The sequence below is a fragment of the Sphaeramia orbicularis genome, chromosome 8 (assembly GCF_902148855.1).
Source record: "Sphaeramia orbicularis chromosome 8, fSphaOr1.1, whole genome shotgun sequence".
Lineage (NCBI taxonomy): Eukaryota > Metazoa > Chordata > Actinopteri > Kurtiformes > Apogonidae > Sphaeramia > Sphaeramia orbicularis.
The window spans coordinates 21,286,187-21,302,458 of NC_043964.1; the positions used below are offsets into that span (position 1 = coordinate 21,286,187).

General features: G+C 37.6%; 1 pseudogene; it reads left to right on the forward strand.

Moving 5' to 3' along the window:
* LOC115424787 (potassium voltage-gated channel subfamily H member 4-like) overlaps positions 1-14,030 on the forward strand; it is a 63,137-nt pseudogene extending 49,107 nt beyond the window's left edge.
* Positions 14,031-16,272: the final 2,242 nt, after the last annotated feature.

Consider the following 16,272-nt stretch of genomic DNA (forward strand, 5'->3'; position numbering starts at 1 on the left):
TATGTACAGTTGTGCAAAAATGCATACATATAAATAAAGAATTTGTAAAATAATTCAAATTCTAATTATAATTTTTTTTAAAAATCAGAAGGAGTAGATCTACTATGTAGTGGAAAATAAGTTTACATAGCTGTCATAAATACTACATACATATGGTATTCTGTATAGAGCTGTATAGTGCTATGATTGAACAACAAAATCACTATTTTAGGGTTATACCAAAGCTTATAAAGGTACAAGATGTCAAGAATGTCTCTCAAAAAGTCTTGGTAAACAGGTATACAGGCGGTATTAGACCAAAATATAAAGAATTCTCTCCTAAAAACAAGTTAAAGTTTCAAAGTACATCTTTAATGTTTTTTTGTTTTTTTTTTAACTAGATGTAAACCAGTTTTACATTTTGCATAAACTAGGATCAGAATTATTTATTGTATAGTTTAAAAAGTAAATAACAATATAGAGTTGTTATTTCTTTATAAAAATGCTTATTATTAGAAAACTGTTGATTTCAAAAGTGACGTGTGACATTCTTAATGTATGTATTGGTGTAACATAAACAGGATGGATCAGCACCATACTCCATATTGCAACCTGTAAAAATAAAACGTGATATGTAGTATATAATCTTGTAAGAAAAACTGGGGAATCTAAAAGAATAAAATATTTGTTTTTCAGGTAAATTCAGTTCAAATATAACTTGGCCATTTGTGACATGAAAATATAGCATTAATTGTGATGAAATTGGACATTTTTGAGCTGAAAACATAGTTCATATGACCATCAACATGTTGCAACAGAACTGAAATCCTGTAAATTTGCATAACTTGCATTTACCAACACAAAGTTCATTTGGGGGATTCACTTATATTGATTTCTCATGCACAAAGACAGAAATAAGACCTCTACGCAAATTTTAGCCGATACACAAAATGTGCATCAAAGGTAACATAAGTACATTTCCAGTCCTCATTTAGTGTCCAATGCGTGGATCCTAAACAGGTCTAATTTTAGTAGATTACTGATATCTCCCCCTTTACATTGTTGTTTAATTGTCCCTATATCCACATATCTCAGCACAGCAATGTTACGATTTTCAGCTGCAAAATGTGAAGCCAGCGGACTAGATGTAATCTTTTTTTCTTATTCCACTGCCATGTTCAGCAGTCCTAGTCTTTAAACATCTGCCAGCCTTCCCACTCTAAGCCAACGCACACGGGTATTTAACATATATATGACATTACAGTTCATGCATGAAATAACTACTTTTATGTAAATTTTTTTCCCCTGTGAGTGGATGGACGTAAAATGAGTGTTGACATCAGCCACATGGGTGATTTTACCAGATGGAATGGGGATGAGAAATTATGGAGGTGTAGCTGATGGAAGATCCAGAATATTGTGGAGGTTTTAGGTCTCATGTACCACAGAGAGGTTAGTGGATATCTGGTGGGAACAATGTGAATTCTTGGTCAGATGTTACTATGATTACTTTATCATATAATTAGAACTTTTATTCTGTGGTTCTGTCTGTCTGTCTATCTATCTATCTATCTATCTATCTATCTATCTATCTATCTATCTATCTATCTATCTATCTATCTATCTATCTATCTATCTATCTATCTATCTATCTATCTATCTATCTATCTATCTATCTATCTATCTATCGTTCTATCGTTCTATCGTTCTATCTATCTATCGTTCTATCTATCTATCGTTCTATCTATCTATCGTTCTATCTATCGTTCTATCGTTCTATATATCGTTCTATATATCTATCTGTGCATTATTACAAGGCCTCCTCTCTGTCTGTTTTTAAATCCCTTCTTAAAACCCATCTTTTCCTCTTCGTCTTTGAAACCATTTGAGATGGTTGAATGTATTTTTTTTTCTATTTTTTTTATTTGGTATTGGTTTATTGTTCTTTTTCTTACTGTTGTTTTTTTGGTTGCTGTTGTTTTAAATTGTACAGCTTTTTATGTTTTTAATTTATTCTTGTATTTTATTCTTTTATTTAGGTTTTATTTAGTCTTCTGTACAGCACTGTTTTTTCTTTTGTTTTTCAATTTTTTTGTACAGTTCTATGTCTTTTAATCTATTCTTGTATTTTACTCTTATTTTGGTTTTTGGTTTTTATTCTTCTGTACAGCACTTTGGTCCACTGTGGTTATTTTAAAGTACTTTACAAATAAAGTTGGATTGGGTTGGGCTGGATTGGATTGGATTGGGTTGGATTAGGTTGGATTCGGTTGGGGTGGATTGGACTGGATTGGGTTGGAATGGATTTGATTGGACTGGATTGGATTGGGTTGGATTGGACTGGACTGGGTTGGGTTGGACTGGGTTGGATTGGGTTGGGTTGGGTTGGGTTGGACTGGATTGGATTGGATTGGACTGGGTTGGGTTGGATTGGATTGGATTAGATTGGACTGGACTGGATTGGGTTGGGTTAGATTGGGTTGGATTATTTACTACTTTGCCACTTCTACTAGTACTTTCCAATGTGCAATTACAATTTTTTCACTTCTGCTTTCTATAGTTCATATATATATATATATATATATATATATATATATATAGAGAGAGAGAGAGAGAGAGAGAGAGAGAGAGAGAGAGAGAGAGAGAGAGAGAGAGAGAGAGAGAGAGAGAGAGAATTGCTTTTTTCTTGTGGTGTTTTGTGTGAATATTCAGTGTTGTGCTGCTTTCAGTTTCCTGAGGGCTCTGCCCAAAGGATCAGTATGGTTCTATCTAATCTAATCTAATCTAATCTAAAGTTAGTTTTGGAAAAGAGATTTTTCACCTTGATGAGGATTTCAACTGGATAAATAAATGCTATAAATATATAAATGATATTTCTTCACAGATGGGCGACTTTGCTCTTGATAAGAAGCGTTGATTGAATAGTGGTACTGTATATTTACTTTTCACTGACTAGGTTGTGTTAATGGGTTTTTCTTTTTGTAAGAATATACGTTATGTGGTGGTACTCCTAGATTCAGAAATGTCATCCTAAGTATGTGGGTCATTTCATTTTCTCTGGAGCCTTATTCCATTTCCTTAAGTAGACAGTACTTGGTTATAAATATAATTTTCTTAACAATGAGAGATTGATCTAAAGAGGTGCTCCCTATAATTACAAGAATACTCATTAACACTCCTGCTGCCGTCATTTGTAGATAATGAATTCCCTGTTGAACGACCACAGTCAGTAGTCTGGCCAAACATGTTGGCTTTAAAGCCTCACATTTGTTTTTATGGAACTGCCTGGTACTTCATCGAGAAAAAAAAAATCAGTGCTTTTTCTTTTAAAAGAGATAAGAGAGAATGAGACCTCAAGGCAAATACGCTTTTTTTTTTTTTTTTTTTTTTTTTACAAATTAAAGCACAGTATGAAGTTTAGTCGGTTACTTTGAAGGACAGTTCATTCTGCGGCAGTATTCAACTTGGCAAACAAACACGGAGATAGTGACAGCTAAGAAAAAAGCCAGATAATCTCACTCTATAAAGTGTTTGATGTTTCATATTGATATTTTCATACATAGCTTGTCAATATGAAATGTACAGTGGCCCAGAGGTGCAACAGCCCAAAAAATTATCCACTATAAGAAAAAAAAAGACAACAGCCCAAAAAATTATCAACTGTCGGAAGAAAAAGAGAACAGCCCAAAAAATTATCCACTATAGAAAAAAAGAGAACAGCCCAAAAAATTATCCACTATAAGAAAAAAGAGAACAGCCCAAAAAATTATCCACTATAGAAAAAAAAGAGAACAGCCCAAAAAATTATCCACTATAAGAAAAAAAGAGAACAGCCCAAAAAATTACCCACTGTAAGAAAAAAAAAGAGAACAGCCCAAAAAAATAATCCAGTATAAGAAAAAAAAGACAACAGCCCAAAATAATTATCCACTATAAGAAAAAAAAGACAACAGCCCAAAAAATGATCCACCATAAGAAAAAAAAGACAACAGCCCAAAAAATTATCCACTGTAAGAAAAAAAAAGAGAACAGTCAAAAAATTGTCCACTATAAGAAAAAAAAGAGAACAGCCCAAAAAAATTATCCACTATAAGAAAAAAAAGGCAACAGCCCAAAAAATGATCCACTATAAGAAAAAAAAGGCAACAGCCCAAAAAATTATCCACTATAAGAAAAAAAGAGAACAGCCCAAAAAAATTATCCACTATATATTTTTAGAATAACTTTATTAGCCACATTAACTCAAGGCCTTAAAAATTTTCAGCCTATGCTTTTATTCTTTGTGGTGGCCTTAATTTTAAAGCAAGAGACCTTTCAGGTAAACGCCCCTGTAATTGAAAAGGTGGATGATGTTTTTTTTTATCTTACAGTGGATAATTGTTTGGGCTGTTCTCTTTTTTTCCTTATAGTGGATAATTTTTTGGACTGTTTTCTTATTTTTCTTATAGTGGATAATTTTTTGGGCTGTTGTCTTTTTTTTCTTATAGTGGATAATTTTTTGGACTGTTGTCTTTTTTTTCTTATAGTGGATAATTTTTTGGGCTGTTGTCTTTTTTTTCTTATAGTGGATAATTTTTTGGACTGTTGTCTTTTTTTTCTTATAGTGGATAATTTTTTGGGCTGTTCTCTTTTTTTTCTTAGAGTGGATAATTTTTTGGACTCTTCTGTTTTTTTTCTTATAGTGGATAATTTTTTGGACTGTTCTCTTATTTTTCTTATAGTGGATAATTTTTTGGACTGTTCTCTTTTTTTTCTTATAGTGGATAATTTTTTGGGCTGTTGCACCTCTGGGCCACCGTAGAAATACAATGCACAGACCCTCAAAAACTTTGGGATCTCTTTGCTCTTTCAGCTGCTGCATGACTTCCCAGATGAGCTGCGAGCTGACATCGCCATGCATCTGAACAAAGACATCCTGCAGCTGCCTGTGTTTGAGCGAGCCAGTAGAGGATGTCTGCGCTCCCTCTCCTGCACATCAAGACTTCCTTCTGTGCGCCGGGAGAATATCTTATTCGACACGGAGATGCCCTGCAAGCCACTATTATGTCTGCTCCGGCTCCCTGGAGGTCCTGAAAGACGGAATGGTCCTCGCCATTCTGGGTCAGTTTTGGACATATTTTACACTTATTCATGTCTGCATTTATTATCTCTCCTACACCTTGTGGTTCCCCAACCTTTTTTGGCTGTGACCCCATTTTAACCCTTTCACGCATGAATTATTAGAACCTTTGTCGAGATCTTTTCTTGAGTGTTTTTATTCCTCATTAGGCATGAAAAAACAATGCAATTGAGGTTTTTTTTTTCGTGGACAAAAAAGTCCACTTGGCTACACCATACATTTTATTCTTGAAGCACAGAACATGTATTTAAATCCAACATCAGAAAGTGATATGAAAACAATGAAATAAAAACATTTTTAATGCTGCTAATCTGATGTTTTCTCACATTTTAACATACTCTAATACTACTTATGACTGTTGTAGAAATGTTCAACTGACCACTGACTCAAAGAAGAGGAGAGAAACTTAGAGTTAAAATAAATGATCATTTATTTGAAAAGTTATTCACAGAGAAGCTCTGTAAGTGAAGTCTGATTAAACAAGAGAAAACTAAAGATTATATAGAACCAAAATCCAACCCCCTCAAACCATGATGTCATCCCTTACGTACATCGTGCCACTCCATACTACTCCTTCTCTGCTCCGTGAAGAGGTCATGACCTCTTCACCCTAACCTTGCTTGGATCCTATCTGGAGTGCAGGCGCCATCCTCTATCTACACATTCAGACATTTAGGTGTTTGGGTTTCCAATCAAGGCAAGAACTCCCCTCTTGGGTCAGGATGTTACACAGTTGTAAATATCACAAATAGAGGCATATGACATGAATAATGACTCAGCAATAAAGAAGATGTACCAACAGTGTAGAAGTAAATTTTCCACCACATGACTCACTTGATTGATTTGATTGATTGATGTATTTATTTTGAATATGAATATCCAAACAGAAGAAAATAAACAAAACACTTAAACATAAGACATATAATGCATATTTGAAAAGGAGCGAGAAGAAGCATAACTTCTAAAATCCCACTCCTTCTCCTTAAATAATCAATAACAGCAATGATCTTCCTAGTTCATGGAGATAATATGCAAAAAAAAAAAAAACTTTTTGTTTTTCAAAAAAAAAACCCTGCTAATTACAGTCTGACAATTAACTATTGATTTACACTCAAACATATCACTGCAGATCAGGTTTATCAAGAACAGGAAAGTTTCAGTCATGGTATGAACTGCAGTGTATTGGATGGTGCATAAGTGTCCACTGTGTCGGCTGATTATGCAACTAAAACAACAAAACCCATGAATATACAAGAGAACAGCTGGAGAAGAACTGCCCACTGTAGTGACCACTACACGTGAAAGGGTTAATATCACAAATTTCTGGCGACCCCAGACATTCAAAACGGACCCTTTTTTTTTTTTTTTTTTCTTCACTAAAACTAAATTACAGACATTACTTGTTATGTTCAAGGCCAAAAGTAAAGCTCTACCAGCTAAATTACAAGAACTGTTTGTCTTCACCTCAGAGAATGAAGAGCATAGAAGGAAAGGTCATTTCAAACACCAGTGTGCACGGACAACTTTGAAGCAGATGTATCAGTGGTTGGTGTTAAACTCTGGAATTCTCTTTATAATGAACTGAAGGACTTTAAAACATATTCCAACTGAAAAAAGTGTATAAAGAAAGACAATGACATTATATGAACAGTTATAAGTTTTACATTTGGCTTCATATTTGTTTTGTATTTTGTGACATTTATTTACTTATTTTGGACTGGTAAAATGTTTTTGCATCATTTCATCGGGTTTATATTTACCTATGTTTGGTACTTTCTGGACATGTAGTTTTGCACTTGGTTTTGTATTCATTTGGTACTATCTTGGATGTATTTAGTTTGGTTTGTCTGAACTTTATACAGTATGATTTTATAGCTAGGTGTGTATGGCTAACCATTAAGGTTATTATTATTTAGAAGGGGGCAGGAAATATAAAATTTTCTTCATCCTGCTGCTTTTGGAGCATGGGTGTGTACATGTTTGTTTACTTGATGATTATGAATGTTTACTGATGAAATGCACAACCATGAATGAAATAAATAAATGAATAAAATTAATTTTGTTTTAATCATGTAGTTTTCTATACTATGTTGCAAATAAACATTAATTTTAGACGATATTTAGGCTATATAATGTATATTATAACTAGAAATTATGAAAGAGCTGCAGCATCTTAAACCGGCTGCAATGAACATTTGACAGATAAACAGTACCACAGTTCTTCAGTTTCAGCTTCAGAGTTTGGCATGTCCTTTATGTATTGGGATTGTCTCTCAATTCACCATATATTTTTTTTATTAGTAGCTTTTTTTTTTTTGTCAATTACCAGAAATTTCAGGTGACCCCATGTAGGGTCCCAGCCCCAGGATTGAAAAACACTGTCGTAACCTCTTCTACCTTCTTTGCATTAATCCCTACAGGTAAAGGTGACCTCATCGGGGCTGACCTCCCAGAACATGATCAGGTGATCAAACCAATGCAGACGTGAAGGCGCTGACCTATTGTGACCTTCAGTACATCAGTGTCCGGGCCTCTGAGGGAGGTTCTTGAACTGTATCCAGAATATGGCAGCAGGTTCAGCTCTGACATCCACCACAACCTCACCTACAACTTGAGAGAAGGCAATGATTTGACGTAAGTGTTAAACCAAATATTTCAATGTGCCGGATTTCATTTCTTTGCTAATTATCATAAAATACTTGAACCAACATATTTTAACCTTTTTTTTTTTAACTTCATATCTCCAGGGGTAAGGTTTCCATGGTCTCAGAAGATGTCTCAGGTATGTGTGATTCATTAAGTTAGCCTTCATCTGCATGATGCATGTGGATAATATGTGATACAGCTCAAGATTAGGGTGTTTCACTGAAAATTTGTTCAGGCAAAGTGGAAAAAACTCTGTTGTCTTTCATGAATTACAAAAATTTCTGGAATAAAATGGATGAAATGCAATGGGAAAGAAAAAGAAGAAAAATTGGCCTAATAATGGATGCTAAGAGTTGTGGAGAATCAGGCAAATGAGTAAAATAAAAGTCAAACCTAAATAGTTTCTTGCATTGAACCTGGTGTAATGGGACTAGTACAAAGGCTGAACCCAAATGCAAGACCAGAACACAGATGACCAATTGAGAGTGTTTATTAAACACAATCACAGTAGGAAAAACACAGCACAAAATAGTTAACACGTCTATGAAGGCGTGTGATACTGGACTCTTCGTCCGGGCTGTGAGCGGGGAATATGGATGGTCAGCACAGCCGAGCCAGAGGATTCCGTCAACACCACCAACTAGGGCAAAACAGAGGATAGTCAAAAAACAAGCCAGGTCATACACAGGAGGGCAATTCAGGAGGCAACGGGACATGAGGGAAAGGCTACTCACGGTCAAGGTCCAGGCGAGGGTCAAAACACAAGGTAACACGTTGGAGGCTGAGGTAGTCAGGGAATAGGCAAGAATCAGAAGTCGAAGTACGAACCAGGTCAGAACCAGACGAGAGGCAGACAAGGAACAGGCAGAATCGGTGGTCGGAAGGCAAAACGGGCAGACAGACTGACATGTATCCAAAAACGCTGGTAATGAGCACACAAAGGTAGAACACAAACTGGCAAAGAACAGGGGAAAACACAGGGTTTAAATACCACAAGAGGGCGGGAAGACAATTGGACACCGGTGGAGATAATCAGGGAGGAGTCAGGTAATCAGGAGCAGGTGTGAAACAATCGAGGAGGGGAAGTAAAGTCACCAGACATGACACAAGAGGGAAACTTAACAAAATAAAACAGGAAATGACAGACAAAACAGAAAAGACAGACACAGTCTGGGAGCAGACATGACACCTGGAAGATGGTGTCCAAGTGCAGTGCAATAGGCTCTATTTTCAGCAGTAGTTGCAGCTGTTTTAACTAGTGATTCTATTTCTGAGGATGTACCACATAAAATGTTCACTTTGAATGAACTGTTATTACCCCGCCCCCCAAAGTGAAGGCAAGAGGTATTGTTTTGGTTCAGTTTATTTGTTTCTTTGTATGTGTATTCACATTAATATGTCATTATATTGTTTATAGATGCCTGTGAACCAGAATAGAACTCATTACATTTGGGAAAGTGGGTCAAAGTTCAAATTTTTTATGAATTTTTTAAATCTTATTTTTTTTTCTCCCATTTACTTATAATGGGCGAAAATTTCACGTTTATAAAAACATTCATTTTATTTCAATTTACTTCAAACTTGGCACATATATAGAAGGCAACGGATATGCTGAATTCACCACATGCGTAGACATGATGACATCAGCTGGATCGATGCCAAAATAAGCTACAATACGTACGAGGGGCGGGGTTTGTTGTGCCTGGCACCACTTGTTATATGTTGTACTCGGTCTCTCTTGTAAGTGAGATATTGATCTTAATGAGTCATGTCGGAAAACCCCCTTTTAGCTTGTCTCCAATAGGGTAAGGTCTTTTTTGGTGTCTGTCAGGATTGTCAGAACATACAGAATATATAAATATGCAACCTAATTCCCAGTATTAGTTTATCATGTATTAATATGAAACTTTTTCCCAGAATATGTCAATTATTTCCCAGAATGTCCAAATTTCCACTCACTTGTACTTCTTTTGTACACCACGTTTTCCAAAACTTTCCATGACCTCACATGTTCTTTCTGCCTGCCCCATTTTTTAACTTTCCATAAATTCACACATTCTTTCATTGGCTACACGAGTTTTTTTCTTTTGTGGGTCTCCCAGGAAAAAAAGTCAGCTACTCTGGTACAGTCCACACATTACACTAAGAATAACTTCTGGCATGCAAATGAATACAGGTTAAATACTTCTGAATACAAATTGAATACTTTTGATTAAAATACTGATTTTTTGACACCACACTATTAGGGTCCAAATACACAAATAATGTAACCAAAGACTAATAAAAGTGGGTTTAGCAAAATATGACCCCTTTAAAAGATGAAATAACAGCAACAGGAAATTCATTAATTTAGCAAAGTTTTTATTTGGTGTTGTTCGGAACTCTTTGTAAATACTAATACATGTTATCAACCTTGAAAAGATTATTTAGGTGGTTTTAGACCATGAGGATGTTATTTGTGGTTTATTTCAACCCCCAAACTGTTAGATGCAATATATCAGTCAGCATTAAGACTTTCTTTTAGTACCACAGGACTATTTGAAGATATGGGTTTCAATCAATGTGTTTTTTTAAGGATTTAAAGGAAAGAAGGAAGGATATTTGAGGCCAGAAAAATGTAATGAAGCTTCACTGATTAGTAAATAAATCAGTAATATAAACATTTCAAGAAGTTATTTTTCGGACACTTTAAGTTGCTTGTGGAAATCCTTTAACTGTGCTGTGTTTTCTCCTCAGGACCATAAACTACCTTATATTGTTGAGGCCAACGATGTCAGACACGGAGATGACCTGAGACACCAGAGAAGAGTTCCTCTGTTACATGGAATGGGCAGCCCTGTTCGTCAGCCCCGTCTGAGTACGCTGCTGGGGGAGGAGCTCCACCCCCTTCGCCTCTGCCGCTCACCGGCTCAGGGCAGCCGAGGCTGTAGCCCTTCACCTCAACTGTTCAACGACGAGCTCTGTTCGTCGTCTTTACCGAGTATCATCAGTGACACGAACCCCAAGCTGTCGGCCAGCCAAGTTACTTATGCCGTCCTTACCTTGTGTTAGTCCACTGAACCTTAGCCCCAGGTAACAGAATAAACCCGCATTATCCTGATTTATATCAATCTATTCACTTGTATTTTGATCTAAGTGTGATTTATGTCTTTGTCAGGGTCGTGGATGGAATTGAGGACAAACGGACACAGGTTTCAGTTTAATGTAGAGCAGAGTGAAGCGAAGACAAATGCAGCAGGTAAAGTGAAAAAAAAAAAAAAAAACTTGGTCTGTGATTTTTTTTTTTTTTTTAAGATTGAGTACAGATGGGAAAGTATCAGATTTGAACATTTTATGACTCATTTAAGATTAGATGATAACAACTAACGTGTAATTTTCCTTCCAAATTATTAATTTGTATTCAGATCAGATCCAAGGAACACCGGCCTGCTTCTGGAGACAGAGGAAGTCAGACAGGACCATCGGCAAACTAAGCAAAGAGGTGGGTTCGTATTCTTATTATAAGTAGTAGTAGTAGTATGTAGTAGTAGTAGTAGTAGTAGTAATAATAGTATTTCATGTTAGTATGTCATTATCATGTATTATCAAGTTTCAAAATGCACAACAGTTTACAGCTGATATGAGTCATTTTAGATTATTTCTAGGGGTGCTGATATATATTATATTTTGTAGAATCATTGTGTAGTGACTGAATTGACATTTGCCAAAGTGAAGGAGACTGAATAAATGTTTAACAACATATTTGTGGCAACCTGTGTTTTAACTCATCATTGAAGTACTTTATTTTTGCAAATTAACATGTTACATATTGAAACAAGTATTTACAGCAGTGGCGGCCTGCTCGTCTTTCAGACAGGGGAAGCTCATTGTCAGCTTACATTAAAAAAAAAAAGTCAAGTTATTTAAACATAAATTCGTCCCTCTGTTCCTTTTTAAGAAATGGTCAGTGACCTTATCGTACCAAAGTAAACAAGGAAAACGTTGAAATTATGTTAAATTGAACAAGACAGTGCAATTTGTGTGTTTTATTTACAGTGCAAGAAATGAACAAGCCCATTTCGTAGTGGTTTCTCTCATGATTTCACAGGCAGAATGTGCAACAGTATAAACTGAACTGTGTTCAAGTAAGGAGTAGATCTCCAAATAGCTGTCAATCAAATGGGATTCAGCCTTTCAACTGATCCCCCAATCAGCACGTGGAATCCGGCGTCCAGGCCCAGCCGAGCTCCGCCCCATAGCTCCATTCACCCCAGAGACGCTGAGCGTCCGGGGCGGGACAACATCGTGGCATTTATCCAATTACCGTTCAGTTTTGAGGCAATGAAGGAAAACTGTTCCACTCAGTACCATTGAAGTGCATGGACGATGAGCGTCTACGGGCAATGCACTGAGCAGAGGGAAGCGTGAAGTGGTTCCGTAAACGGAACCAGTTCCGAGTTCCGAAAACGGAACTGCTCCGTTTATGGAACCAGTTCCGTTTTCGGAACTCACAACCAGTTCCGTTTAAGGGTCCAGTCCCGTTTAAGTGTCATGGAAGTAAGCCGTGCTCCGACCTCCATGCACCGCTTAGCGCCCTCCAAGCCGGCTCCTGTGGGGCTTGGAGCTGCTTAATCCGCAGTGAATCGCGAGAACAAGCCGGTCCTCCACGGACCTCGGATCTCGTTCTGAATAATGCTCTCCATCAGGTCCGACCATAAATTAATAAACATTTGCACTCCTTCTGCTGTTTATATTTTCTTTAATGTGGTGAATGTCATTTTATTTACTCATTAATGCCAACCCCAACTTCCACATCACCCGTTGTGCCCTGCACAAAGCGGGCTCCAGGCTTCTAGCACAACTTGCAGACCGGTGCACCGAAGCCGCTGTGACCCGGTACACCACGCCACAGCACAGACCTCCAAGCTCAGGCTTTTCATCAGCTATCGGCTACGTATAAATTAAACGGACCTCGGAAGTCCAGTTTGTGCTGGTTATGAATAAGCTTTCTTGGATCTGCTTATTCGGAACCAGCTCCGTTTAAGGATCAATGAACTAGTTTCGTTTACCGAACTCAGAACCAAGCCGTGCACCGACCTCCAAGCCCTGCTTTGCCCGCATCAGGCCCTCCATGGCCGGCTTCTGTGGGCCTGGGAGGTGCTCTAAAATGGGGTGAACCGGGGAGACCAAGCCGCCTCTCCACGGACCTCGGATCTAGTTCCGAATAATGCTCTCCTTCAGGTCTGAGCCAAAAAGTAATACACATTTGCACTCCTCTGCTGTTTACATTTTCTTTAATGCTGGTGAATGTCATTTATGACTTCCTTAATGTTAACTCCAACTCCCACATCGCTGCCTGCCATGGAAGCCGTCCTACGGGGTCCGAATGCCAGCTTCTGCGGCTTGCAAAGCTGTGCAGTGAGCCGCTGTGAACCGGGGCGCGGATCCAGTTCCGACGACCATTTTCGTTCACAGAACTCGGGAAAAACAAAGAAAGAAGAAAAAAATACACAATCTGACATTTCACCCAACCCCCCTCCCATTCTCATGTTTCCCTTTTTTTTTCAGGTAAACAATTTAAACCAAGAAGTTTCCAAACCTGTCAAAAGAGCTCCATGATATGATGCACTTCCTCCAGTCCACATGGCCACGCTGCATACACCTCTGCAGGCTCAACCTATTCCTACGGCTGCCAGATGGCTCCCAGTTCCAGTGTGACGGCCTCCAGTGACTGGCAGCCGCACGGCCCTTTAAATATCGCCACCGGTCTGCACCTCCATCATGACGCCATCAGCCACCCTGCCAGAAATGCGTTGGGGTTGCCGTGGGATACCCTCTCAGGCAGGAGTCCCTCTTTACTGAATTCGCCTTGTTTACACATGTGCTGCTCTGACAGAGACGGGAACATGTTACAGAGCCAGTGTAGCCCGTTTCAAACCCCAGAGCCAGTCCAAACTCTGCTTATGCCCACACACTCTCATGGGCAGGCAGGTCCTTCCCTCCTGGGGATCGGTTCTCCTTTCAGCAGCTCCAAGTGGGTTACAACATGTCTATTCCAACAATGAGCAGCTCTCGCCCTCTGTGCTCCCCTGTAAATCTTACCCTCTCCCACGCCTCTCTAAATGTTCAAACTAACTCTGATCCCACACATAGAAGAAACCCCCAGACCCCTATCCATTCCTCCGTCACTCCCACAGGCCAGCCGCAGTTCCACACCGCCTTCAGCTCTCTCGCCTCTCCAGGGGTCCACACTTCGGGATGCACCCGACACAACCAGCAGGTTCCTGTCGGCGGGTCCCAGATATAATGACCCCACTAGGATCCAGCCCTATGCACCAAACACAGGACCTTGCATGTTCTCTGTGGCACCAGTAGGGGATAGAGGCTGCAGAGCTGTGCAGCAGAGGATGGACAATACTGAACCTCCAACCACAGAAAACTCAGCCACCTCTGATAGACATGGAAGGAATACAAGCCCAGTACTAATGACCTCAGTATTGTGTTGTGTTCATGTGTAATGATGCTTTTATTGTAAAGTGATAGATTATTGTTCCATCAATAAAATCCTGTCAGTCCAAATGTGCTACTGTAAGTTTTGCACTTGCATCAAAAAAGTCCTTCATAAAAGAGGAAAAGAGACAGCATACTTATCTAAAATGTTATATAAAATAACTTCTGAAGCACTGATCTTATCACATACATGTAATAATTCAGGTGAAATGTAGTTTCTCAGCTATGCATCAGTTACAACTACTTCTACAACAATAAATTACAACGGCTAAAATTTACTTAGGGGGTCAAATGATGTGCTATTTTTGTTAAAAAAAAAAAAAAAAAGTTGTAAGAATGCATAGAACTGTGTTGCAATAATGCTAATACATTTGTGCACAGACTACTGATATTATTTGACAGTGGATATTTTCAGAAATATGGATTTTGAATAGCACGTGTATGTGAAAACTTTTGCTGGTGGACGGACGTGACATACCCATGATGCTCTGGTCAGTACCAGTACTTTATTACTAATAAACTTATCTACTTACTATTGCTAATTCTCCTCTATTTCATAAATGTTAGTATTGTGGATCTAAAACAATAACAGCTGACACAAAAACACAAAATGTGGCAGTGGACGGATGTGACATGGTTGTTACAGATCCCATCATACTGATGCTCAGCAGCCATGTCACCGTTTCCACAAATGATCCCAGTGCAAACTAGTATCAGAATTATTTATTGTCTAGTTTATCATCATACTAAAGAGGTAAATAACAATATAGAATTGTTATTTCTTTATAAAAATGCTTATTATTAGCAAAACTGTTGGTTTTAAAAAGTGAGTTTGTGACATCTTAATGTATGTATTGGCGTAACATAAGCAGGAGGATCAGCACCATACTCCATATTGCAACCTGTAAAAATAAAACATGTGATATGTAGTATATAATCTTGTAAGAAAAATTGGGGAATCTAAAAGAATAGAATATTTATTTTTCAGGTAAACTCAGTTAAAATATAACTTGGCCATTTGTGACATGAAAATATAGCAGTAATTGTGATGAAATTGAACCTTTTTGAGCTGAAAAACGTAGTTCATATGAACATCAACATGTTGCAACAGAACTGAAATCCTGTAAATTTATCAATTAATATTGATTTCTCATGCACAAAAACATAAATAAGACCTCTAAGCAAATTTTAGCCGTTTATAACTACTTCTACAACAATAATTCTCAAGTAAACTGTAGTTTGACAAGATACCAGTGGTAGACCACTTGTTTTACATTATTTTAATGATACTATTTACTGAAAATGTCAGTTTTGCTTCAAATGCAGTGGGAAAAGTAATAAATAATAAGGTTACATGTAGAAACAAAATTGTTCTAAGTCGTATGGCAGGGGTGTCAACCATAATGCCTGCAGCCAAAACAACCCGCCAAATGGTGTAATCTGGCCCATGGGGTGACTTTTTAGCAGTTGCAAAAAATTACCACTGAACATACTGACAGTCAAGGGTGTTCAGGGGCCACCATACAGATCAATTGTGATATCAAGTAAAATTATAACATAACCTATAGATAATGACAACTACGAGTTTTGTCCTTGGTCTAATGCGAACAATCTGAACAAATATGAGAAACCTGGATTTCTTAACAAAAATATGTGAATTTTAACAATATAATGCCTATTATAAATGTTTTCTGCATTTGGAGGAATTGTGTTAATAAAAAGCTGTGACACAACTGAATTGCGCTTATATTTTTAATAGATATTTTCAGGATGTACATGGTTGTTCAAGTTATTCACATTTTCATAAAGTATTTAACTTCAACACAAAAAACAAAGACAACAAGTGTACAGAGAACGCAAACCTCCGCCAAGCACCCCGAACGGTGTGCATGTGTGGATCGACTTTTTCTTTTTAAATTAAACAGTTTCAAGGTTGTTCCTACAGCAGAAAAATTGCGGTCAAACATGGTAATACATTTTTTATAGGTTTTAAATTTTTATAGTTATAGTTTGATTGAGTTAATAGATTTGAACTATAG